Source organism: Schistocerca americana, chromosome 7 (assembly GCF_021461395.2).
Source record: "Schistocerca americana isolate TAMUIC-IGC-003095 chromosome 7, iqSchAmer2.1, whole genome shotgun sequence".
Lineage (NCBI taxonomy): Eukaryota > Metazoa > Arthropoda > Insecta > Orthoptera > Acrididae > Schistocerca > Schistocerca americana.
The window spans coordinates 118,642,848-118,667,998 of NC_060125.1; the positions used below are offsets into that span (position 1 = coordinate 118,642,848).

At 43.9% G+C, this 25,151-nt stretch overlaps 1 protein-coding gene across 1 annotated transcript in view; it reads right to left on the reverse strand.

Annotated features, from left to right (window-relative positions):
- LOC124622583 (juvenile hormone esterase-like) overlaps positions 1-20,245 on the reverse strand; it is a 167,295-nt gene extending 147,050 nt beyond the window's left edge. The window contains exon 1 of the mRNA XM_047148331.1: positions 20,124-20,245. The gene's annotated coding sequence lies outside the window, so the exon portion shown is untranslated. The remainder of the gene's footprint in view (positions 1-20,123) is intronic.
- Between the last annotated feature and the right edge of the window lie 4,906 nt (positions 20,246-25,151).

A 25,151-nucleotide genomic window follows, 5' to 3' on the forward strand; every position in this document is an offset into this window, starting at 1 on the left:
AATCCCACCCAGTACTAACTGTTAGCTTTTTTTAAGGGATTGGGGGGGGGGGGGGGGGCGGCGGAGGGTACGATGTCACACCAGCCGTTTAGGAGCAGGAGACGCATGACAGGACATTTTAATTCCCACTGTTCTGAATATAGGTTTGATGGCTTACATTACAAAATATACACATCTGATCTCCACAGCGCGAAGTATAGTGAAGTGCGATAGAAGAATGCTGTGTGAAGAAGCGTGGCACTGCACTTTGGCACACTCAATGCCAAATAACATGTCTTATATTTTTTCGAAGATATATGTTGTATATATCCAACTCTTCAGAAAGATGTGCGCTACAAAATGAACATATGTTTGAAAAATCGATTTGTCTTTTTCATGTCGTGTCTCAAACGATTGGGGGAGAATGGGGAGGGGGGATGGTGGGGGCGCCACTATCGAGTTTTTGCCCCGGTTCGCAAATATCGTAGATCCGTGACTGAATGGTGGTTAACTTCCAGACGAACGTTGTAATAGTGAAGACATGTAGTTAGGAATGACAGAAGTAATCATTACAAACTGAAAACTCACTGGCTGCAAAATAAATTTAAAAAAAATCACGTAAGACAAAATGGGCGGACTAAGGTGGTTGTTACAATAATATCTCTGGTTTTCGTGAATCTTGCGTGCAATTGCTACCTACGTCATTTGTCTTCAAGAATCGACCGGAAACTTAGCACTACGTGTGAACACATCAATGGTGTGCACAGAAAGACTTGTGGCACATACATCGAAGTCTGGAAAAATGGGAAAGGAAGATTTTACATTTTTCATGGTGAGCGTTCCTTCAATTTCGTGAAACCATGCCCTTCTCCTTCTCGATTCTTGGTTACGTCATAAAAATTCCGAACCATTAGCAGTCGTGTTTCGTACGCACACTGACAAATATGTACAGGTACTTCCGATTCTGTTTGACTCGACGAATGTACCTCAACCGGTAGACAGAGTATTTTTGAGTCAGCGGAATGCATTGTACAGAACAGACCACGGAAAACTACAGCGGACAGATCATAGCAATTTCCGTCTACTTACATGACGGTATTCTCAAGTTCCAGGCACTAGCACATTTTTTTTTTTTTCCTCCTCGGTTCCAAAGTCGGATTAAATATGCCACGTACTTTTCAAAATATACCGGTATTACATGGGACTCATTCCTCACTATGGACCAGTTTTCTATAAAAATGTCGAAGTCAGTCTGTTATTGACAGACTTATCAGGTACACTAAAGGAAGACGGTGAAACAATGACTTAGACAAAATTTTTAGTTTTTGTGGTGAACGGCGGCTAGCTCTAAATGTACAGAAATGGAAGTCAATGCGGATGAGTAGGAAAATCAAACGAGTAATGTTCGGATACAGCAGTAGCGGTGTCCTGCTCGACACAGTCACGTCTTTTAAATATCTGGGCGTAACGGTGCAAAGCGATGTGAAGTGGAATGAGTATGCGAGGATTGTGGTAGGAAAGGCAAATGGTCGGTTTACTGGGAGAACTCTAGGAAAGTGTGGTTCCTCTGTAAAGGAGAGCGCATATAAGACGCTAGTGCGACCTATTCTTGAGTACTGCTCGAATGTTTGGGAATGGTACCCCATCGTTTTGATGGAAGACATCGAACCAGTTCAGAGGCGGGCTGCTGCAGCTGTTCTTGGTAGGCTCGAACAACGCGCAAGTGTTACAGAGAAGCTTCAGGAACTCCGCTGGAAATCCCTGGTGGGAAGGTGACGTTCTTTTCGAGAAACACTTTGGAGAAAATTTAGAGAACCGGCATTTGAAGCTGACTGGCGATCGATTCTTCTGCGGCCAACATACTTTGCCCGTAAGGACCATGAAGATAAGATACGGGAAATTAGGGCTCATACTGAGGCATACAGGCAGTCACTTTTCCCTCGTTCTATTTGCGAGTGAAACACAAAAGGAAATGACGAGCAGTGGTATGGGATACCCTCCGCCACGCGCCGTAAATTGGACTTTGGAGTATCGATGGAGATGTAGATGTAGATCAATTCTAGTACCTGATTTATGTTCTTGGAGCACACAAATGTATATTTAGAATATTGTATGCATATTTCACATTTTCGCAAAAGCTGGAAATACTAAAATTAATGCCGACGTTTTTGGAAATTCCGTAATCATGTGCACATACTCCATATCATTTTGGGAAGGAAGTCATAGAAAGTAAGTAAGTTATATTTCTCTAAGAATATTTAGTCATTTTTGGATCTGTTTCAGTTAGCCAATCAGCGCTCGCATCGATGTGACAAAAGAGCGGCGCGTAGTCGACGCCGCCTTGTCCGTAGAATGCGCTGGGTATCGTAGCGAGAGAATCATGAGCTGTGCGTGTATTAGGCAGTTTCAGATGCGCAAACCAAGCGAAAAATGTCGTATTTCACAACTTTTTAATGACTTCCAGTTCGTGCTGCAAGCTATAATTTTTTTCTTAGAGACGTTTTTCAAAGTTGACTAACGGTGGGGACGAAATCAGCACAAATTTCTACAGGACAGGTCCGACCATTCCCCTGTAACTACTGTCGGTCTCACACGAACTGCCTCCGTGGCCTCGCGGCAAGGTCGGCCACTGCACAGCGTGTGACGGCCTACTTGCGGCGGCGGTGTAACACGTTCTCTCGCAGACTGCCCTGCCGGCTCTCTCTCAATGCTTTCCTTGATCAGTCACCGTGTTAGTCTACGCTAACGATGTACTCGTGAGTGCAGTCTCGAATACGCATTACGGTAGCGTGCTTATTGTGATTAAAATACAAACCTCCGATGCTTACTGTCTACAAGTATGAGCGGCACATGGAAGAACTGGTCTCGATTCCCTGCACTGCCGCAGAATGCACAAAGCGGGGTTTTCTTAGGCCTCTTCTGGACGACGGGAGGCCCTGCGTCTTTGCACAGTGGACAGCTTCCCGCAGCCGTCTAGGGCGCACAGATTCAAATGGTTCAAATGGCTCTGCGCACTATGGGACTTAACATATGAGGTCATCAGTCCACTAGAACTTAGAACTACTTAAACCTAACTAACCTAAGGACATCACAAACATCCATGCCCGAGGCAGGATTCGAACCTGCGATCGTAGTGGTCGCGCGATTTCAGACTGAAGCGCCTAGAACCGCTCGGCCACACCGGCCGGCTAGGGTGCACAGAGCCCTAGTCCCTTACGTAGTAGCGGAGCTACAGCCTGACGGTGTGTTGCTGGAGAACCATACAGTCACAACGTGTTCCTCGAAGAGGGGGTAGCAGTGCTAGCTGCAGGTGTTGTAATTGCGAAGAAATGCATAATATGGAACAGACGTCATGACTCTCCTCATTCCGTGAACTCGGCTCCTGGGTAAAAAATACTAAACGAAACAGCTGATGTACCTTACCCACGGCCATTGACAGGTACCACAAAGCCAGAGATGCCATTTTTGTTGTTGTCGCAGGTGTCCTCTTTGTCCTGAAATTACATGCATCCATTTTGTAGAACACCTGTATGTATGGAAAAGAGAATGTTGAATAACCGACTGCGTAGAGCAAGTCGTCCTATTGAATGTACATTTGGACTGATATCCAATAACGGACGGATATTCACCAACCTTTCAGTGGCTCCATCCTGTATGCAAAACATCTAAGTGGTGTGTTGCGCTTCACAGTTTCGTTCGTGCTCAACACGGAGTAAAATTCGAAGACAGTTAACAGTGCGATGGTTTTAAACATACGAGGATCTACTCGGTTACAAACTGCAGATCGATTGCAGAGAAAACTATCGCAAATAATTTAGTGGTCTACTTCGTTAGCAGTACTGGAGAACGCGAATGGCGATATTCTCTAGTTTAAGTCATGGAAACTGTACAGATTGAGGAAGGAAATTTGTAAGTTGCTGTTATCAGTTACCACGGAAGTAACTGCGGTAGCCTGTACAGCCTATATACACGTGTGTATTGTAAATATCTTGCCAAAGATTAATAAAAAATAAGAAAAGTAAGTTTCGATCATTTTCTTCTCCTGTGATGGCAGTGTGTCAAAAATCTGTGTTATATAATCTAAATATTTGATTCCAGGTTTCAGCCTTTTTTTATTTGCTTGCATAGGCAGGTATGGAACAGTCAGGCAGTACTAGCGAAACTCTCTAATACTTACTCATATATAGTCACAGTTTCTTCAATCATCCGACATCCACAAAAAATCGTTTACTATACTGTACACTAACGACAAATGGCGGTCAGAAACTACAAAGCTGCTGACCTGACAATGTGTTCCGAAATTAAACGCGAAAAGCGCACCACTAACGCCAAGCAGCTCGCTGCCTGCCTCTGAAGGCTCCCATTTCACTCTGTCCAAGGCGAGTATGGAGAAGAGTCGAAAAGAAAACTGAGGAATTGTTAGACGATGATCAGTCTGGCTATAAGAAAGGTAAGGCACCAGAGAGGCGGCCCTGACGTTGTGCTTGGAAATGGAAGAATGTCATAAGAAACATTGAGCACCTTCAAAGGAACAGTCACCTAGAAAAAGGGTTCGACATGTTGCGAAATGTTCTAAATACTGTTAAAAAACATGAGTAACCTACAGCAAAAGACGAACAATATACGATACGAACAAGAACCAAAAGGGAACGGTAACAGTGGAAGACTAAGAACGAAGTGTTTGGATTACAAATGGCGTTAGACTGTTGTGCTGTCTTTCGCTCTTAGTGTTCAGCCTCCACATCGACGAAACAATGACTGAAAGAAAAGGAAGATTTAAAGAGTGAGATTAAGATTCAGGGTGAGGCGATATCAACGATCAGATTCGCAGATGACATTACTACCCTCAGATGATAGGATTAAAAGTCTAATGAGGGTAGAATGCGAGGTGAAACTGAAGAAAGTAATGAGGAGTAGCAGAAATGAATTAAGCGACACAATTCACATAAAAATTGGTGAGCGTGAAGTAGACGAAGTGAAAGATTTCTGCTACATCGGAAACGAAACGACGTATGACGGACGAAGCGAGATGGTCATCAAAAGCAGACAAGGACGGGCAAAGAGCACATTCCTCGCCAAGAGCTCTACTATTACCAAACATTGGCTTCAATTTAGGGAAGAAATTATTGAGAATGTGCGTCTGAAACACAGAATTCGTTATATGGTAGTATTATAATGGACTGTGGAGAAACCAGAGAAGACGAGAGTAAAAACTTTTGGCCGCGCGGGATTAGCCGAGCGGTCTGTGGCACTGCAGTCATGGACTGTGCGACTGGTCCTGGCGGAGGTTCGAGTCCTCCCCCGGGCATGGGTGTTTGTTTTTGTCCTTAGGATAATTTAGGTTCAGTAGTGTGTAAGATTAGGGACTGATGACCTTAGCAGTTAAGTCCCATAAGATTTCACACACATTTGAACATTTTTTCGAAACTTTTCAGTTGTGGTGCTATAGAAGGAAGCGGGAAGCCGTCCACTATGGTGAGACACACGGCCTTCCGTCGTCTGCAAGAGGCCCAAGGAAACCGCACCACGTCCTTTTCGCGGCGATACAGGGATTCCAGACCAGTTCTTCGATGTATCGCTCGTACTCGTTGACAGTAAGCATTGGAGGTTTATGTTTTAATCACAATACGCACGCTACCGTAATATGCATTCGAGATTGCATAGAGGAACGTAACAATTGACGTACCTTCGCTACTGTACAGTATCTCATATTACAGCTGATGGTTACAGCATTACTAATACATTAACAAGTATAGACAATAAGGAATAAATGAGTAGCGTCAGGCTCCTGACGTTATGGACGCACAGATAGACGACTAATTCATGGAGCCTCGTAAACACATAGGTTGGAAACTTTGTACTTTCTATAATTTGAATACCAGAGAAAAATCCGTCGTCGATCGTCGTGTAGACACATCCATGCCGATTCAGCTTCACTACACGTATACTCTCCAACGAAATTTATTGGTAAGTAACTGCCACTGTTCTGTTAAAAAAGTAATTGCCGTAAATGAAATATTAGACAGAATTTGGCAAAAAGGTGCAAATTATCCCGCGCCATATACTGCTAGTCTCGAGCACCGTGAAGTCGATTTAGTTCTTTATCGTTGCACATATATGCGTATTATAAATATTCACTTGTAACCAACAAAAATGAATTCTACTATAAAATGAAACTTTTTGCTGTGTTACTAAATGTCGTACGAAAGATTTATGATCGTAACTTTATGATTACATCTCAACGTTATAATATACTTAGTAAGAAGTATAACTGGCATGAAACCGCTCGTAAATGCATAATATTTATCTAGAAACCGAATGAACTTAGTAAACGAGTTAATTATTATTATGTGTAAGCACTCTTGTCAGGGGTTACGCGCATATTGTAAAAGTGATGCAGTCTACATCTACATCTACATGGATACTCTGCAAACCACATTTAAGTGCCTGGCAGAGGGTTCATCGAAACACCTTCACAATTCTCTATTATACCAGTCTCGTATAGCGCGCGGAAAGAATGAACACCTATAACTTTCCGTACGTGCTCTTATTTCCCTTATTTTTTCGTGGTGATCGTTTCTCCCTATGTAGGTCGGCGTCAGCAAAATATTTTCGCATTCGGAAAAGAAAGTAGCTGACTGGAATTTAGTGACAAGATTCCGTCGCAACGAAAAACGCCTTTTTTAAATGATGTTCAGCTCAAATTCAGTATCATTTCAGTGACACTCTCTCCCATATTTCGCGATAATACAAAACGTGCTGCCCTTCTTTGAACTTTCTCGATATACTCCGTCAGTCCTATCTGGTAAGGATCCCACACCAATAAAACGCGGTCTTTGGTTAGCATTCACCACAACATTTTTTATGTCTCCCTTCCAATTTAAGTTGTTCGTAAATGTAAAAAATGGTAATTGTAAAAAATGGTTCAAATGGCTCTACTCACTATGGGACTTAAGATCTGAGGTCATCAGTCCCTCAACTTAGAAGAACTTAAAACTTTCTAACCTAAGGACATCACACACATCCGAGGCAGGATTGGAACCTGAGACCGTAGCGGCCGTGTGGTTCCGGACTGAAGCGCCTAGAACCGCTCGGCTTTCGAGGCCGGCTCGTAATTGTAGTTCCTAGGTATTTTGTTGAATTTACGGCCTTTAGATTATACTGATTTATCGTGTAACCTTAGTTTAACGAATTCCTTTTAGCACTCATGTGGGTGATCTCACACTTTTCGTTATTTAGGGTCAACTGTCAATTTTCGCACCATTCACATATCTTTTCTAAATCATTTTGCAATTTGTTTTGACCTTCTGATGACGTTATTAGTCGATAAACGGCAGTGTCATCTGCAAAAAATCTAAGACGGCTGCACAGATTGTCTCCAAAATCGTTTATACAGATAAGGAACAGCAAACGCCCGCCTATAACACTGCCTTGGGAACGCCAGAAATCACGTCTGTTTTACTCGATGACTTTCCGTCGAGTACTAAAAACTGTGACCACTCTGACAGGAAATCCAGTCATATAACTGAGACGATATTCCATAAGCAAACAATTTCACTACAAGCCGCTTGTGTGGTAGTCTCAAAGGCCTTCCGGGAATTCAGAAATACGGAATCGATCTGAAATCCCTTGTCAGTAGCACTCAACACTTCATGGGAGTAAAGAGCTAGTTGTGTTTCACAAGAACGATGTTTTCTAGATCCATGTTGACTGAGTGTCAATAGATCGTTTTCTTCGAAATAATTGATAATGTTCGAACACACTAATGTTCCGAAATCCTGTTCCATATCGACGTTGACGATATGGGCCTGTAATTTAGTGGATTACTCCTACTACCTTTCTTGAATATTGGTATGATCTGTGCATCTTTCCAGTCTTTGGGTATGGATATTTCATCGAGCGAACGGTTGTATATGATTGTTAACTATTGAGCTAATGCACCAGCATACTCTGAAAGAAAACTAATTGGTATACATTCTGGACTAGAAGACTTGATTTTATTGATTTAAGTTGCTTCAGTACTCCGAGGATATTTACTTCTACGTTACTCATGTTGGCAGCTGTTCTTGATTCGAATTCTGGAATATTTACTTCGTCTTCTTTTGGGAAGGAATTTCGAAAGGCTGTGGTTAGCAACTCTGCTTCGGCAGCACTGTCTTCGATAGTATCTCCATTGCTATCGCGCAGAGAAGGCATTGATTGTTTCTTGCCGCTAACATACTTCTCATACGACCAGAATCTCTTTGGATATTCTGCCAGGTTTCGAGACAAAGTTTCGTTGTGGAAACTGTTATAAGCATTTCGCATTGAAGTCCGCTCTAAATTTCGAGCTTCTGTAAAAGATCGACAATCTTGGGGATTCTGTGTCTGTTTAAATTTGGCATGTTTGTTTCGTTGTTTCTGCAACATTGTTCTGACCCGTTTTGTGTACCAAGGAGGATCAGCTCCGTCCTTCGTTAATTTATATGGTATAAATCTCTCATTTGCTGCCGATACTATTTCTTTGAATTCGCCACATCTGGTCTACACTTGTGTTATTAATTTGGAAGGAATTGAGATTGTCTCTCAGGTAGGCGTCAAGCGAATTTTGATCTGCTTTTTGAATAGGTATTTTTAGTTTATTGCCGGCCGAAGTGGCCGTGCGGTTAAAGGCGCTGCAGTCTGGAACCGCAAGACCGCTACGGTCGCAGGTTCGAATCCTGCCTCGGGCATGGATGTTTGTGATGTCCTTAGGTTAGTTAGGTTTAACTAGTTCTAAGTTCTAGGGGACTAATGACCTCAGCAGTTGAGTCCCATAGAGCTCAGAGCCATTAGAACCATTTTTAGTTTATTTTTGGAGGATTTGAGGTTACAATATTCAATCTCGCGACGACAACTCTGTGTTCACTAATACCTATATCGGTTTAGATTCTCGTTGTTAACTCAGGATTATTTGTTGCTATGAGGTCAAGTGTGTTTTCACAACCGTTTACAATTCGCGTGGGCTCATGAAATAGCTACTCGAAATTTTCAGAGAATGCGTTTAGCACAATTTACGATGATATTTTATGCGTAAATCCGGAATGAAACATAAATCTTCGCCATCGTATCGAGGGTAAATTAAAGTCACCACCAACTATAATCGTATGAGTCGGGTACGTGTTTGAAATCAAACTCAAGTGTTCTTTGAACCTTTCAGAAGCTGTATCATCTGAATTGGGAGGTCGGTAAAAGGATACAATTATTATTTCAGTTGCTAACAATGACCTCTGCTCATAATGATTCACAAGAACTATCTACTTGGGTTTCGCGACAAGATAAACTACTTCTGACAGCAACAAATACGCCATCGCCAACCGTGTTTAACCCATCGTTTCCGAACACCGTTCCGTACTTCCCAAAAATTTCGGCTGAGCTTACATGCGGCTTTAGCGAGCTTTCAATGCCTATAACAATCTGAGCATGAGTGCTTTCTATTAGCGCTTATAGCTCCGGTACTTTCCCAACACAGCTACGACAATTTACAACTGTCATGTCACCGCGCTTGCATTTATCATGGTGTGGTCGATTTTATAACAAGGCATTATGGACAGTCTGTAAAACAGAAGATCCACATGTTTGTTTCATGCAAAAGATACTCATATTTTAAGTGACAAAGTGGAATTCTATAGAGCTTTCTACATCATCTACTGACTATTAATACAACGACTTCATAAAATACGTATGGTATATCTCATATCGTATCAATGGGCAAACACGTTGGCACGTTAGCTTTTGCTTAATACATGTATCTCCGAACAAGAAATCAACAGAGTGTGTAGTAGTGCCGTCTGTAAATCTACGTTGAGAGACTCAGGAAGAACTGGCATCGAGTTAGTTAATGCTCCCAATACTAGTACAGGTATTGTACTAGACTATAACATAACATGTCTACAGTTTTGAATTTCACTATCAACAGAATGCCACTTCAGTAATATACATTTATTCTGCCGTCTGTCGATGCGCTGAGACTTGACTCGCGTGGCGACATGTGTCGAATAGTGTAAAAACGCGATAGTTTTTGACTAGTAATGTCGTTGCAAAAAAATTGATTTCCATTGTACGATTATTGTCGATCTTCCGCAAAACTTGGCAGTAGAGTGTCTTGACACAAACAGGAAAGTGAATGTTCACAGTGATTTTTTTTTTTTTTTTTTGCTTAAAATTTGTTTCATATTTCTCCGAGTAGAGCATGGGTGTCGCTAATCTGATGACGTATTACGCTGGTAACCATGGTCGCCGCCATAGTCTCGATTGTGCGGTGTGGTATATGACCGTCTGACGTAGCTGCTTCCAGACCCAGCCGAGAAGACAGTGCTTCGTGTAAAAGTCTGGAATGTTCGATTGTCAGCGTTTGTTTTGAAAACATACTCATTGGGATTGTAATCATCGATATTTCAGTATCGATACTGAAATCTATGAAACTTCGTAACATCGACGTTAAAGACGAAATATCAACTATCGATGTTGCCCATTGATAAGACATAAGACATACCATACGTATTTTGTAAAGTCATTGTAGTAATAATCAGTAGATGATGTAGAAAGCTCTATTGAATTCAATTTTGTCAAAATATGAATTACTTTTGCGTGAAACAAACTTAGCATGTTCGGATTTAGGTTATGACATATTCGATACGCATGCCATCATTGACGATGATGTGGCGCAGAGGGATAGCAAAATTCTGCACGACCCACTGAAGTGTCGGAAAGTCGATGTCGTCGATGACCTCCTGAATAGCTGTTTTCAGCTCAGCAGTGGTTTTGGGGTTATTGCTGTACACCTTGTCTTTAATATAACCCCACAAAAAGGAGTCGCATGTGTTCAGATCCGTAGAATATGACGGCCAATCGCGGTGCATGCCTGCGTACCCCAGAGCCAGAATGCGGTCCCCAAAGTGCTCCTCCAGTGCAGCAAACACTCTCCTGCTTCGATGGGCCACGGTCGCGAATCCTGCCTCGGGCATGGATGTGTGTGATGTACTTAGGTTAGTTAGGTTTAAGTAGTTCTAAGTTATAGGGGACTGATGACCTCAGATGTTAAGTCCCATAGTGCTCAGAGCCATTTGAACCATTTGAACCTGCTTCGATGGGGTCGAGCTCCGTCTTGCGTGATTCGCGTCGAAATCAGAGTCACTTTGGATAATGGGGATGAAATCATCTTCCAAAACCTTCACGCACCGTTCGGTAGTCACCGTGCCAACAAGGAATATTGCACCGATTATTCAGTGACTGGACACCGCACCCCACACAGTCACCCGTTGAGGGTGAAGAGACTTCTCGATCTCGATCTCAGTTCCCCAAATGCGCCAATTCGCTTACTGACGAACACATTCAAATAACTGTAGACTTGTTCAAATAACTTACCGGTTTTTCTGCCGGGTAACGTCGTCGACCACCGCCGATATTTCGACAGTAGCACACCCTGCCATTCTCAAGGCACAACTGCAATGAGGAAGCAATGTGCAAGGGAATTTAACACCTCGGTTCAGAGGAGAAACAAGGAAGATACCACACAGAAAACAAGTAACCGCAGAGTCAACACACAACCAAAGATAACCAACATCAGAAATATCGATAGTAACTATTAACAGGTGAGGTAGCACTAATTCTGTCCCTCTGTTTTTTGATGAGACACAGAGCCGGATTCCAAGCAGCATTTAAACAAAATCCGCCATCTCTGTTTATAAGGTTGCTTGATAGTTTTGTTTCAACAGCTTCCTTAATAACACTATCCCAATAGATGGATTTGCAAGCCAGAATCTGCGTGTTGCTGTATTCCATAGGATGACCGGTGTCAAGGCAATGTTCTGCAAACAGCGGATTTTCTCGGCTGTTGTAAGCGTGTGTGACGCTTATGTTCATCACACCGGTCTTCCACAGTCCTGATTGTCTGTCCAATATATGACATGCCACAACTACAAGGAAAGACACCAGCCTTACGCAAACCAAGATCATCTTTTACGGACGCCAACAGGGCCTTAATTGTAGAAGGTGGTCGAAAAACACATTGCACATCATATTTCCGCAAAATACGGCCAATCCTGTTGGAAATGCTTCCTGCGTAAGGCAAAAAGGCCGTAGATTTAGGTGCCACTTCGTTGCTATCGTCACTCACCCGTTGCACAGAAGGCTGATAGCGCAACGCACGTTTCATCTGCCTCTCACTATAACCATTCTGACGAAAGGTAACTTCGAGATGTGATAGCTCAGCTGCCTAACTTTCAGGGTCTGAGATACCTGTGAACCAAGGTACGAAGTACTCTTCACGCTGAGCTGGATGGTGACAACTATCAGCTCGCAGATACGTGTCAGTGTGAGCAGGCTTCCTGTAAACAGAATGTTCTAACTAAGTCACTCAGCGGCCAGAGCTTGATAAGGCCATTGTCCGTCCTTGCGATTCGCGAGCAGACGTGCAGTTTGTAATTCCACTAACGATGTTGAGAGTCAGTACTGCTTCTGATTTCCCTCCACGCTGGAGATCGAAAGCGAGCAATTATTTTTTGTAAAATTTTCAATGTATCTCTCTCTCTCTCTATTCGTTTAGTCGGTTCCGACTCTTCGAGACCCCATGAACCAAATCACGTCACTTTTTCCTCTCTTGCACTTTCTCCCGTAGACCTTCCAGGTTGGAACACATTGCTTCTGTGATGCCATCGATCCATCTCATCCTCTGACGTCCTCTTCTTCTAGTTCCTTCAATCTTCCCCAGCATTAATGTTTTTTCCAGCGAGGCATGCCTTCGCATTGTGTGTCCAAAGTAGGTCAGCTTTTGTTTTAACATTAGACCTTCCAGGGAGAAATCTGGTTTAATTTGCTCCAATATTGATCTGTTGGTTCTCTTTGCAGTCCATGGAACTCTAAGAAGTTTCCTCCAACACCACAATTCGAAGGAGTCAATTCTTCGCCGTTCAGCCTTTCTAATGGTCCAGGTCTCAAATCCGTACATCACAACTGGAAAGACCATAGCCCTCGCAATACGCATCTTTGTTGCTAGTGTTATATCTCTGGACCTTATAACCTTGTCAAGGTTTGACATCGCCTGTCTACCGAGCAACAGGCGTCTCCGGATTTCATGGCTGCAGTCGCCATCAGCAGAGTTCTGGGAACCGAGATAACTGAATGTGGTCACTACCTCCATGGTTTCTCCTGCTATATCCCACGAATTGGTAGGTGTAGTTGCCATAATTTTCGTTTTCTTCACATTCAGCATAAGACCGGCTTTTCACTTTCGTCTTTCACCTTCAGTAAGAGTGTTCCCAATTCTTCTTCACTTTCTGCCAACAGGATCGTATCATCCGCGTACCTGAGGTTGTTTACATTCATTCCAGCTATTTTAATTCCTGTTTCTCCTTCATCTAGCCTCGCATTCCTCATAACATGTTCTGCATACAGATTGAATAAGTACGGTGACAGTATGCAGCCTTGCCGGACCCCTTTCTGAATCTTCATCCATTTCGTTGTTCCATACATATGTATAGCACAGGAGTAATAAAGTGCGTTAGAAGGAAGGTCATCGCAGTTAGAAAACTTACCAAAGCCATTTCGATTCTGTTTTCTGATCTGTATGACCGTATTGTTTATGAAGTTCAAAGCAGCTAGATAAATAAATAAAGGATCTCGTGGTACGGTTGCAAGCCACGTGCACAACGCACTACGTGGAAGGCAAGGAAACTTATATTCGAAGTTTTCTTCCTGTCGCCTTTGGAGAGCCAACTTCTACCCGTAAGACCGCACGTGCTGATTTGGTTAGACCCGGGCATTATTTCCGCGTGTCTACTAAGTTTTTACCGCCGCTACCAAGATTAAATTGCTGAGATTTATTTGGAGCCAACGAAGAAACGAAAAAATCACGTTACGTAGAGAACGTTCTTAAGAACGAAGAGCTCTCGGTAGATTTTCACTACGTTTCTCTGACATCACCAGTGAAGACACGAAAATCCTGCGTGTAAATAAATACTGAGGCAGAGCTGTTAGGCGATGTATTGCCATTTCAGGATGTAAGAGCTTCGTAGTTTCCGACTTTAACTGAGGAAGTTTACCTGCCACGTTGTACAGCCTACTAACGCCGGAATCAGAGCGTGCGGTAATATCACGCGTTATCCTCTGTTGGGGCACAAGAGAAACAATTAGCTCGGGAAGCGGTGAACGCATTTGCACTTGATGTGAGATTTCCCAGCAAACATCCCTGTAATATTCAGTCATGAAACTGAGTTTCAGACGAAGTGAGTTCAGTCTTCATATAGATTAGAAATCATCACTCTAGAATTTTGTGTTTTCTTGGTCATGTGATGGCAAAACCTATTATAAATGGGTGAAGTAGTATTAAAAATAAAAAAAATAAAAGCTATTCAGAGTCGCAGGGTAGAGAAATGAAGACGGGCGGAAACGGGAAACACTGACAAGCACATAATGGTTTTGCACTGATCTGTGGCGAATGTTCCACAAAAACACAAGTAATATCAAGGAAGTGTAATAAGGTCACTCAAGTTCTCAACGTACATATACAATAAATCAGGCAGGGTGCTGACGATGCAAGGAAGTATCGTTGCTGGACGGTCATAAAAAGCTGCGGAAGGGCGTGGACAAAATCTGCACTTGAAGTGCGAATCATCATCATCATCATTTTCTTTGGGCCTTTGTCCCACTTCAACGCGGGGTCGACCTTGTTACTATGGGTTTGATGATGTTAGGATCAGAAGGGTAGCTGGATGCCCTTCCTGTCGCCACCCCGTATCCCGAATGTCTGAGTCTAATGTAGACTATGAAATAGTGCGGTTTTCAAATGTCTGCAAGTCGTGTAACTGAGGCGGAACGTGGGGACCAGCCCAGTTTTCACCTAGTGGAATGTGGAAAACGCCTAAAAACCACATCCAGGCTGGTCTGCACACGGGCCCTCGTCGTTAATCCGCAAGGCGGGTGCCATCCGGGGCTGGCGCGCCTACCCGAGTCCAGGAAGCAGAGCATTAGCGCTCTCGGCTAACCTGGCACGTTACGCACTTTAAATGTGAATACTTGTAAGATAGTGCCTGAAACAAAGAGGAAGAACCCGATTGTATCTGATTATAAGATTAGTGGTGAACATCTCCAGTTCGTCACTTTGTATGTGTTCATGGCCAATACAGAGAAACGATGTGAAGTGGGACGATCACTTAAAATCAGAATTAGGAAAAGCGAAGACTTCATCCAGATCTACTTCGTACATACTCCGCACACCACCGTATGACGTATGATAGAGCGCACTACGTACCACTACTAGTCATTTCCTTTCCTACTCCACTTAGTACAAACCTTGATTTCTCTTATATTGTCTTCGCGGTCGGTACCCGAAATATAAGTAGGAAACAGTAGAATCGTTGTGCAGTCAGCTGCAAATACCTCTTGTCTAAACTTTCTCAACAGTATTTCGCGAAAAGAACGTTATATTATCGTCCTGCGATGCCCATTTGAGCTAGTTTAGAGGAGCCGTATTCGAAGAATTTTGAGTGTCTGTCATGCTGCCACCATTGTATAACTCGCGTAGGGTCGATGGCAGTAAGATAAAAGCAAGCGAATGGAATAGGAAAGCCAATCGATAATATTCGTACAATGTACTCCCCGCCACGTACATTAGCCTGCCGTAATGGCTGTGGTTCTTTGTGTTAAGCCAGTCTTTTGTTTTGTATTTTTCACAGGCTTATAGTTTCGGCCGTGTTAGGTAAACGCATGCACAGGTACTTGGGTTACAGCCAACATACTAAACTACGTTACATAATTTTAGAAGCGGAGTGGACTAAATTGTGTAACGCAGGTAAGTACGTTGACTATGAGCCAAGTATTCTTTATTTTTGCCGCTAAGAAATCGCATGATTCCAGCCCGCTTTGAAAGTTTGCATCATCATCATAAATGAGACTCAGAAAGGTACACTTTAAGGATCGCAGGTCTTCAAGGGTTGAGTAGAAGTTAAATTCACGTGCGCTTGTGGCCGATCTTACACAGAAATTTTATTACGGTCGTCGTAAAATGCCTCACCCTGATACGCACACAAGCCTTACGCTAGTCTCATCTATTGTTGACAGAGGCGATGAGTATTGATAATCTCCCAAGCTGCCCAGCAAATGTTTTGCCCCGTTTATCCAAATGTTTTCATGTGTCTACGATAACCCCTGCCAGCACCGACGTAGCGGAACAGAGCTACAGAAGTATGTGCGTTTAATCGGTTATACATTAATCTTGGGAGTGGCTAAATCACCGAAAATACGTAGCAATGAACAATCTACGTGTACGAATACAAGTATAAATATTCCTTTGTTCAGAATGTTATAAATCTCCGAAAGTTTTCACCGAATGCTTTGAAATTTTGACCTAATGTTCCATTCGAAAACGCGATTGTAAAAACACCTACTTGAGCGCTTTTTTATGTACAACATTGTTTGCAATAACATCAAAATTATTGACCAGTTTACTCCAGAGTTTTACATGACATTCTAATAAATGTTCTGACGGACATAAGCTATACAGGGTGTACATAAAGTCCGGGAACACTTTCAGTTATTTATTTCACATAACTAAACATTGTACAGATGTCTTACATATTGCATTTTGAAGAGAAACTCTGAAAGTTTTTTTTTTGCATTCGATATGCGAACCTTGAGTGACCCGGCAGACGTTAATACGGTAATCGAATTCTTGCCATACCCGTCCCAGCATGGCATAATCGACTGTGGCAGTCGCTTCCCGTATTCTCTCCCGGAGCTCTGCTACATCACGTGGTAGAGGCGGTACATATACCAGATCTTTGGTGTGTCCCCGCAGAAAAAAGTCACACGGAGCGAGATCTGGTAATCGGGGAAGCCATTTCATGAAACAGTAAACTCCAACACACAGAACGCTCGCTCAGGACCTAAACACGCCATGTATGCGACTAGCGCTGACTATCGGCAAATTACCAAACTATGCTGTGGCGGTATACATTTAAAAAAAGCTTTCAGGGTTTCTCTTCAAAATGACATATGAATGATATCTCTACAATGTTTGGTTCTTGTGCAATAAATAATTGAAAGCGTTACCGAACTTTATGTACACCCTGTATATTTTTCATATATATTATTTTTCATTTTTGGTTAAAATTATATAGGCTCCACGTGTACAAGAAGAAACAATATATATGGGAGAAACAATTTGCCTAATGATTTAGATGCCCTGCTATCGTAGTTAAAACTGACTGCGAGAACGAAAAGGTACCTGACCATTTCCACAGCACAGCAACAGCATTTTATTTCTCGCAGTCAGTTTTAACAGAAAACCTGCGCATGTTGTTTTAAAAAAATAAAATACTTATCTTATGCCCGTCTAAACTTTTATTGGAGTACCGTGTAAAAATTTGAAATAAGTCGGTCAAGAAATTTAATATACTTATATTAAACATTCTAACATCTCTAAAATTTCTTGGCCGACTTATTTCAGATTTTTGCACGATATTCTAATAAACGAGCATAAGATAAGTGCTTTTTTTTATTTATTAAACCACAATGCTTAGGTTTTCTTTTAAAACGGAATGAAAGAAAGAAAATGCTGTTGCTGTGCTGTACGGTACTGTGGAAATGGTCAGGTTCGTTTCCTTTCTCGCAGTCAGTTTTAACTACGGTAGCACGGTATTTAATTAATTAGACAAATTGTTTTTCCCATTTATATATTGTTTCTCCTTGTGCAAGTAGAGCCCATATAATTGTAAACAAAATGGTTCAAGTGGCTCTGAGCACTATGGGACTTAACAGCTGTGGTCTTCAGTCCCCTAGAACTTACAACTACTTAAACCTAACTAACCTAAGGACATCACACACATCCATGCCCGAGGCAGGAGTCGAACCTGCGACCGTAGCAGTCGCGCAGTTCCGGACTGCACCCCTAGAGCCGCGAGATTACCGCGGCCGGCAATTGTAAACAAAAATTATGAACACAGGGCCGCCCGGTGTGGCCGTGCGCTTCTAGGCGCTTCAGTCTGGAACCGCGAGACCGCTACGGTCACAGGTTCGAATCCTGCCTCGGGCATGGATGTGTGTTCTGTCCTTAGATTAGTTAGGTTTAAGTAGTTCTAAGTTCTAAGGGACTAAATGGCTCTAAGCACTATGGGACTTAACATCTATGGTCATCAGTTCCCTAGAACTTACAACTACTTAAACCTAACTAACCTAAGGACGGCACACAACACCCAGTCATTACGAGGCAGAGAAAATCCCTAACTCCGCCGGGAATCGAACCCGGGAACCCGGGCGTGGGAAGCGAGAACGCTACCGCACGACCACGAGCTGCGGACATTCTAAGGGACTGATGACCTCAGATGTTAAGTCCCACAGTGCTCAGAGCAATTTGAATTTTATATACACAGATATGCGCTGTTATTTCTTCCTCGCAGTCGGTTTTCGCAGAAGACAGGAAAACTGTGTTTGTGGCTTATCGGCTTTTGATTAGAATTGTACTACGGAATCTGAATGGAGTGGACTTTGTAATATGACCTGTTTGTAGATAGAAAATATGCGAAATACTGTCACTGCAGCTACTGTCACTACAGATGTAGCAGAAGCAGGAGAGGTCTGTGGTACCCTGTATACCAATGCTCCCAATCGATATACCCAGCGACTTCAGTTCCCAGTCAAGGTTTCGTTGGCATCAACAATGCTCAACAAGGACGGAGAGAGGGGGGAAGAGGAGGTGCAAATAGGGCGAGGAGAGTCTATGGACACAGAGAGGGGAAAGGTGGAGGGGGCAGGAGGAGATGGACAGAGAGAAGCGGGAGAAGGATATTAGAACGTATATCAAATTCGCGTACTTACTTAGCAATTGCGACGCCATGGTCGGGTTCGCCTGTATAAAGTAAAAGTGGTTCAATCCTAACAATAACTGCCAGTGCAGAATAGTTGTGGGCTATGGACCTTGTTGCAACTAAAATACTGAAACTTCCTGGCAGATTAAAACCGTGCGCCCGACCGAGACTCGAACTCGGGACCTTTGCCTTTCGCGGGCAAGTGCTCTACCATCTGAGCTACCGAAGCACGACTCACGCCCGGTCCTCACAGCCTTACTTCTGGCAGTATCTCGTCTCCTACCTTCCAAACTTTACAGAAGCTCTCCTGCGAACCTTGCAGAACTAGCACTCATGAAAGAAAGGATACTGCGGAGACATGGCTTAACCACAGCCTGGAGGATGTTTCCAGAATGAGACTTTCATTCTGCAGCGGAGTGTGCGCTGATATGAAACTTCCTGGGAGATTAAAACTGTGTGCCGGACCGAGTCTCGAACTCGGGACCTTTGCCTTTCGCGGGCAAGTGCTCTACCGACTGAGCTACCCAAGCTGTGAGGACGGGGAATGAGTCGTGCTTGGGTAGCTCAGTTGGTAGAGCACTTGCCCGCGAAAAGCAAAGGTCCCGAGTTCGTCTCGGTCGGGCGCACAGTTTTAATCTGCCAGGAAGTTTCATACCAGCGCACACTACGCTGCAGAGTGAAAAACTCATTCTGGAAACTAAAATACTGTTCAGAAGCTTGTGCAGTATAAATGTAGATGGCGCTCAACCCGTGAGCGGGCTTCTGACCCGACTTTAGGAAGAATGCAGCGTTCCGTCTGCTAGGGCATTAGGAGGGAAGTGTGGCGAGCCCTTCGCCCCCACTGCCTTTTACCCCCGGAAAAGTTTCCCAGTTTGATAGGAGGCTGAGTGGAGCGCGCACCGTCATGTAGAGAAATGGAACGAAGAAAAATCCCGCCAGGGCCGGTGTCCAGCGCCCTACCCGCTGGACCGACACGACCAAGAATGTCTGAGTTGATCGGCATACAAGTAGCGTCATGTCTGATTTAAAACTCGAGCTTTCGAAGATATTCAGTACGTCTGAAGCAGAAAATGGTGAACATCTTCGAAAGCTCGATCCTTAAGATACGGACATAGTGACATAGTGTTTTTGAGGAAGACGACGCGTGTAATAGAAGGAATGGAGAGCGATTACAACCCATCGAGTTTCAACTTTCGGAAACGCAAAATAACAATAGCTGCAAGGGCACGACGCTTGCGTGGGAACAGGGACAAGTAAATGTTTGGCACAAAGACTTGTGCCGTGACGCAGCAGCGGCGGCGGCGGCGGCGCGCGGCGTCTTACCGGCGACGGTTGTGGAGGTGTGCGACGTGTGGCGTGTCCGCGTGTGTCGGCGGGGGCGTCGCGACGGCATCTTTATAGAGGCGGCGGCCGGCCGGCGGCACGTGGACGCCGGCGGCGCGCGGCCTGGCCCGGCTACGTCACGCGGGGCGCGCGTGGACCGCGGCGTCGGTAGGGGGGAAGGGGGGCCGGGGGACGCTCTGCGCCTGCGCGCTGCGCTGACGGCCCGCCGGCCTGATGCACCGCTGACGGCCCCGCAGTCATCTCGCAATAAAACTATGTGCTACACTACTAAACCCGTGGCTGTGACCTCCACATATACAGGGCGTTACAAAAAGGTACGGCCGAACTTTCAGGAAACATTCCTCACTCACAAAGAAAGAAAATATGTTATGCGGACATGTGTCCGGAAACGCTCACTTTCCATGTTAGAGCTCATTTTATTACTTCTCTTCAAAATCACGCTAATCATGGAATGGAAACACACAGCAACAGAACGTATCAGCGTGACTTCAAACACTTTGTTACAGGAAATATTCAAAATGTCCTCCGTTAGCGAGGATACATGCATCTACCCTCCGTCGCATGGAATCCCTGATGCGCTGATGCAGCCCTGGAGAAAGGCGTATTGTATCACAGCCTTCCACAATACGAGCGCGAAGAGTCTCTACATTTGGTACCGGGGTTGCGTAGACGAGAGCTTTCAAATGCCCCCATAAATGAAAGTCAAGAGGGTTGAGGTCCGGAGAGCGTGGAGGCCATGGAATTGGTCCGCCTCTACCAATCAATAGGTCACCGAATCTGTTGTTGAGAAGCGTACGAACGCTTCGACTGAAATGTGCAGGAGCTCCATCGTGCATGAACCACACGTTGTGTCGTACTTGTAAAGGCACATGTTCTAGCAGCACAGGTAGAGTATCCCCTATGAAATCATGATAACGTGCTCCATTGAGCGTAGGTGGAAGAACATGGGGCCCAATCGAGACATCACCAACAATGCCTGCCCAAACGTTCACAGAAAATCTGTGTTGATGACGTGATTGCACAACTGCGTGCGGATTCTCGTCAGCCCACACATGTTGATTGTGGAAATTTACAATTTGATCACGTTGGAATGAAGCCTCATCCGTAAAGAGAACATTTGCACTGGAATGAGGATTGACGCTTTGTTGGATGAACCATTCGCAGAAGTGTACCCGTGGAGGCCAATCAGCTGCTGATAGTGCCTGCACACGCTGTACATGGTACGGAAACAACTGGTTCTCCCGTAGCACTCTCCATACAGTGACGTGGTCAACGTTACTTTGTACAGCAGCAACTTCTCTGACGCTGACAGTAGGGTTATCGTCAACTGCACGAAGAATTGCCTCGTCCATTGCAGGTGTCCTCGTCGTTCTAGGTCTTCCCCAGTCGCGAGTCATAGGCTGGAATGTTCCGTGTTCCCTAAGACGCCGATCAATTGCTTCGAACGTCTTCCTGTCGGGACACCTTCGTTCTGGAAATCTGTCTCGATACAAACGTACCGCGCCACGGCTATTGTCCCGTGCTAATCCATGCATCAAATGGGCATCTGCCAACTCCGCATTTGTAAACATTGCACTGACTGCAAAACTACGTTCGTGATGAACACTAACCTGTTGATGCTACGTACTGATGTGCTTGATGCTAGTACTGTAGAGCAATGAGTCGCATGTCAACACAAGCACCGAACTCAACATTACCCTCCTTCTATTGGGCCAATTGGCGGTGAATCGACGAAATACAGTACATACCGACGAAACTAAAATGAGCTCTAACATGGAAATTAAGCGTTTCCGGACACATGTCCACGTAACATCTTTTCTTTCTTTGTGTGTGAGGAATGTTTCCTGATAGTTGGGCCGTACCTTTCTGTAACACCCTGTAAAGAGCTCCCGCTTATCCGGGTCATGAGGACCCGAGACCGCACGGATAACCGGAAAACCATGTTTTTTACCACACACTGTTGTTCGCGAAACGTACTAGGAAGTTGTTTTCATAAGTCTGGAAAGAAAGAAAGCCAAATATCTTTTTCGTAAACAACTCACCTGACGTCTCGACATAGTCTCCTTTGAAGGACATACACTTCGTCCAGCGATCCTCCATGTTTTCAGCCCGTAGGGAAAACTACAAAATACTCGTTGACTGTAAGTGTAATTTCCTCATTCGTTAAAACTTTCTTCCCTGCAAGCCAAAGTTTCAAGTTAGGGAACAGAAAGAAAGTCTCTTGGCGAATAGACTGGTTTAGGAATCAATTCAAAGTCCAATTCACGCACTTTTTGCATTGCTATCGCTGATGTGGGGGATGGTGGATTATTGTGGGCAAAGAGCACTTTCTTGCGTGCCAATCTTTGTCTTGTTTCAGCACACGCAGGTTTCAAACGAACTAACAATGAAACATAATAGCGCTCAGTTTAGTTCATGCCTTTTTACAAGTAACCTATGAGGATTATTCCGTGGGAATCCCAAAAAACTGTGACCATCAGCTTATTAGCCGACAGAAAGATGTTTGCCTTCTCCGGTGCATTTTCGCCAGCCTTAGTTCAATGTTCATTTAGCAAACACAGTCGTAGTCGCGTATAAGTTGTTACTTTTAATTTGTGGACGACCGCTTTCGATCTACTACAGAGGTCACCATGAGATCCATATTCCTCGGTGGTAGCAGGAATCCCTGGCGTGCAGGTGAACAGTCCTCCGCAATGTTCTCAGCGCCAGCACGGACGTGCGTCTCATGCAGACCAGGGAATCCAGCTGCCACCAAGGAATATGGATCTGATGGTGACCTCTGTAGTAGATCGAAAGCGGTCATTCACAGATAAAAGTAACTACTTATACGCGACCACGACTGTGTTTGCTAAATAAATCATAATTTAGATCGGTGTTTCCTGGGTCAATGTCCCAAAAAATTTTTTTCGTTCTTTTGACTACCGTTTTGTTTCTTGTGTGTTATGATGGATCCAGGTTTCATCAAAAGTCACAAATCGGCGCAAAAAGTCTTGCGCATTTCGATTCGATATCGCCATACATTGTGTTGAAATGTGCCGAAAAAGCTTTTGGTTGACTACGGCATCCACCTCGCACACAGGTTCTTCGTACCCAGCTTTCCGTGCAGGTATTGTGCGCTCGCTCAGTTGACATGCGTACAGTCTTCGGCGGTCTTTGGATTTTGACAATGGTTTCGTTAGTGGTGACCTTCATTGGACGGCCGGAGAGCGCTTCTTCATCGGTACTTGTCCGACCACGTTTAAATTCATTAATCCAAAAGTAAATGGTCTTCAATGATGGTGCAGAGTACGCTCGAACTTCATGCAGTTCTGCTTTGGTCAGTACGGCAGTCAAACCCTTCAAATGAAAATGTTCAAATGAAGCTCGGTTTTCTCCGTTTACAGTCGCACTCGACCCGTTGACCAAAGGCGGCTGTCAACAATGAACTGCACGCTGTTGAAATTTTTTATACGATCGCTACCAACCATAAAGGAGCGACAATAATGTTCCATTTTCTCATGCAAATTTACCAAACTTAAAAAACCAGCCCCTATGTCTCACATTTGAAAGATCAGTCTGTTACTCCCCGGAAACTGACAAACTATTTACAGAATTATATTTTAAGAAATGTGTCGTTTCCTATCGCTTCCTTTCAGTTCAATTTCGAGAAATAATCGTCCAATGCTTGTTTTTAATCAATTTTTTTTCCTGACGATGACTCTCGTTTTCCGGAGAGCCAGACTATAGTAAAATCAAGGGACTTCAATAAAGAAGTTACACATCATTATGACAGATCGTGTAACTTCCATTGAATGCTACGCTACACGTCAAAGTGACATACACAGGGTGGTCCATTGATCTTGACCGGGCCAAATATCTCACGAAATAAGCGTTGAACGAAAAAACTACAAAGAATGAAACTTGTCTAGCTTGAAGGGGGAAACCAGATGGCGCTATGGCTGGCCCGCCAGATAGCGCTGCCATAGGTCCACCGGATATCAACTGTGTTTTTTTTTTAAATAGGAACCCCCATTTTTATTACATATTCGTATAGTACGTAAAGATATATGAATGTTTTAGTTGGACTACTTTTTTCGCTTTGTGATAGATGGCGCTGTAGTAGTCATAAACATATGGCTCACAATTTTAGACGAACAGTTGGTTAACAGGTAGGTTTTTTAAATCAAAATACGGAACGTGGATACGTTTGAACATTTTATTTCGGTTGTTCCAATGTGATACATGTATCTTAGTGAACTTATCATTTCTGAGAACGCATGCTGTTACAGCGTGATTACCTGTAAATACCACATTAATGCAATAAATGCTCAAAATGATGTCCGTCAACCTCAATGCATTTGGCATTACGTGAAACGACATTCCTCTCAACAGCGAGTAGTTCGCCTTCCGTAATGTTCGCACATGCATTGGCAATGCGCTGACGCATGTTGTCAGGCGTTGTCGGTGGTTCACGATAGCTAATATCTTTCAACTTTCCCCACAGAAAGAAATCCGGGGACGTTAGATTAGGTGAACGTGCGGGCCATGGTATGGTGCTTCGACGACCATTCCACCTGTCACAAAATATGCTTTTCAATACCGCTTCAACCGCACGCGGGCTATGTGCCGGACATCAATCATGTTGGGAGTACACCGCCATTCTGTCATGCAGTGAAACATCTTGTAGTAACATCGGTAGAACATTACGTAGGAAATCAGCATACATTGCACCATTTAGATTGCCATCAATAAAATGGGGGCGAATTATCCTTCGTCCCATAATGCCGCACCATACATTAACCCGCCAAGGTCACTGATGTTCCACTTGTCGCAGCCATCGTACATTTTCCGTTGCCCAATAGTGCATATTATGCTGGTTTACGTTACCGCTTTGGTGAATGACGCTTCACCGCTATTAGAACGCGTGGAAAAAATCTGTCATCGTCTCGTAATTTCTCTTGTGCCCAGTGGCAGAACTGTACACGACGTTCAAAGTCGTCGCCATGCTATTCCTTGTGCATAGAAATA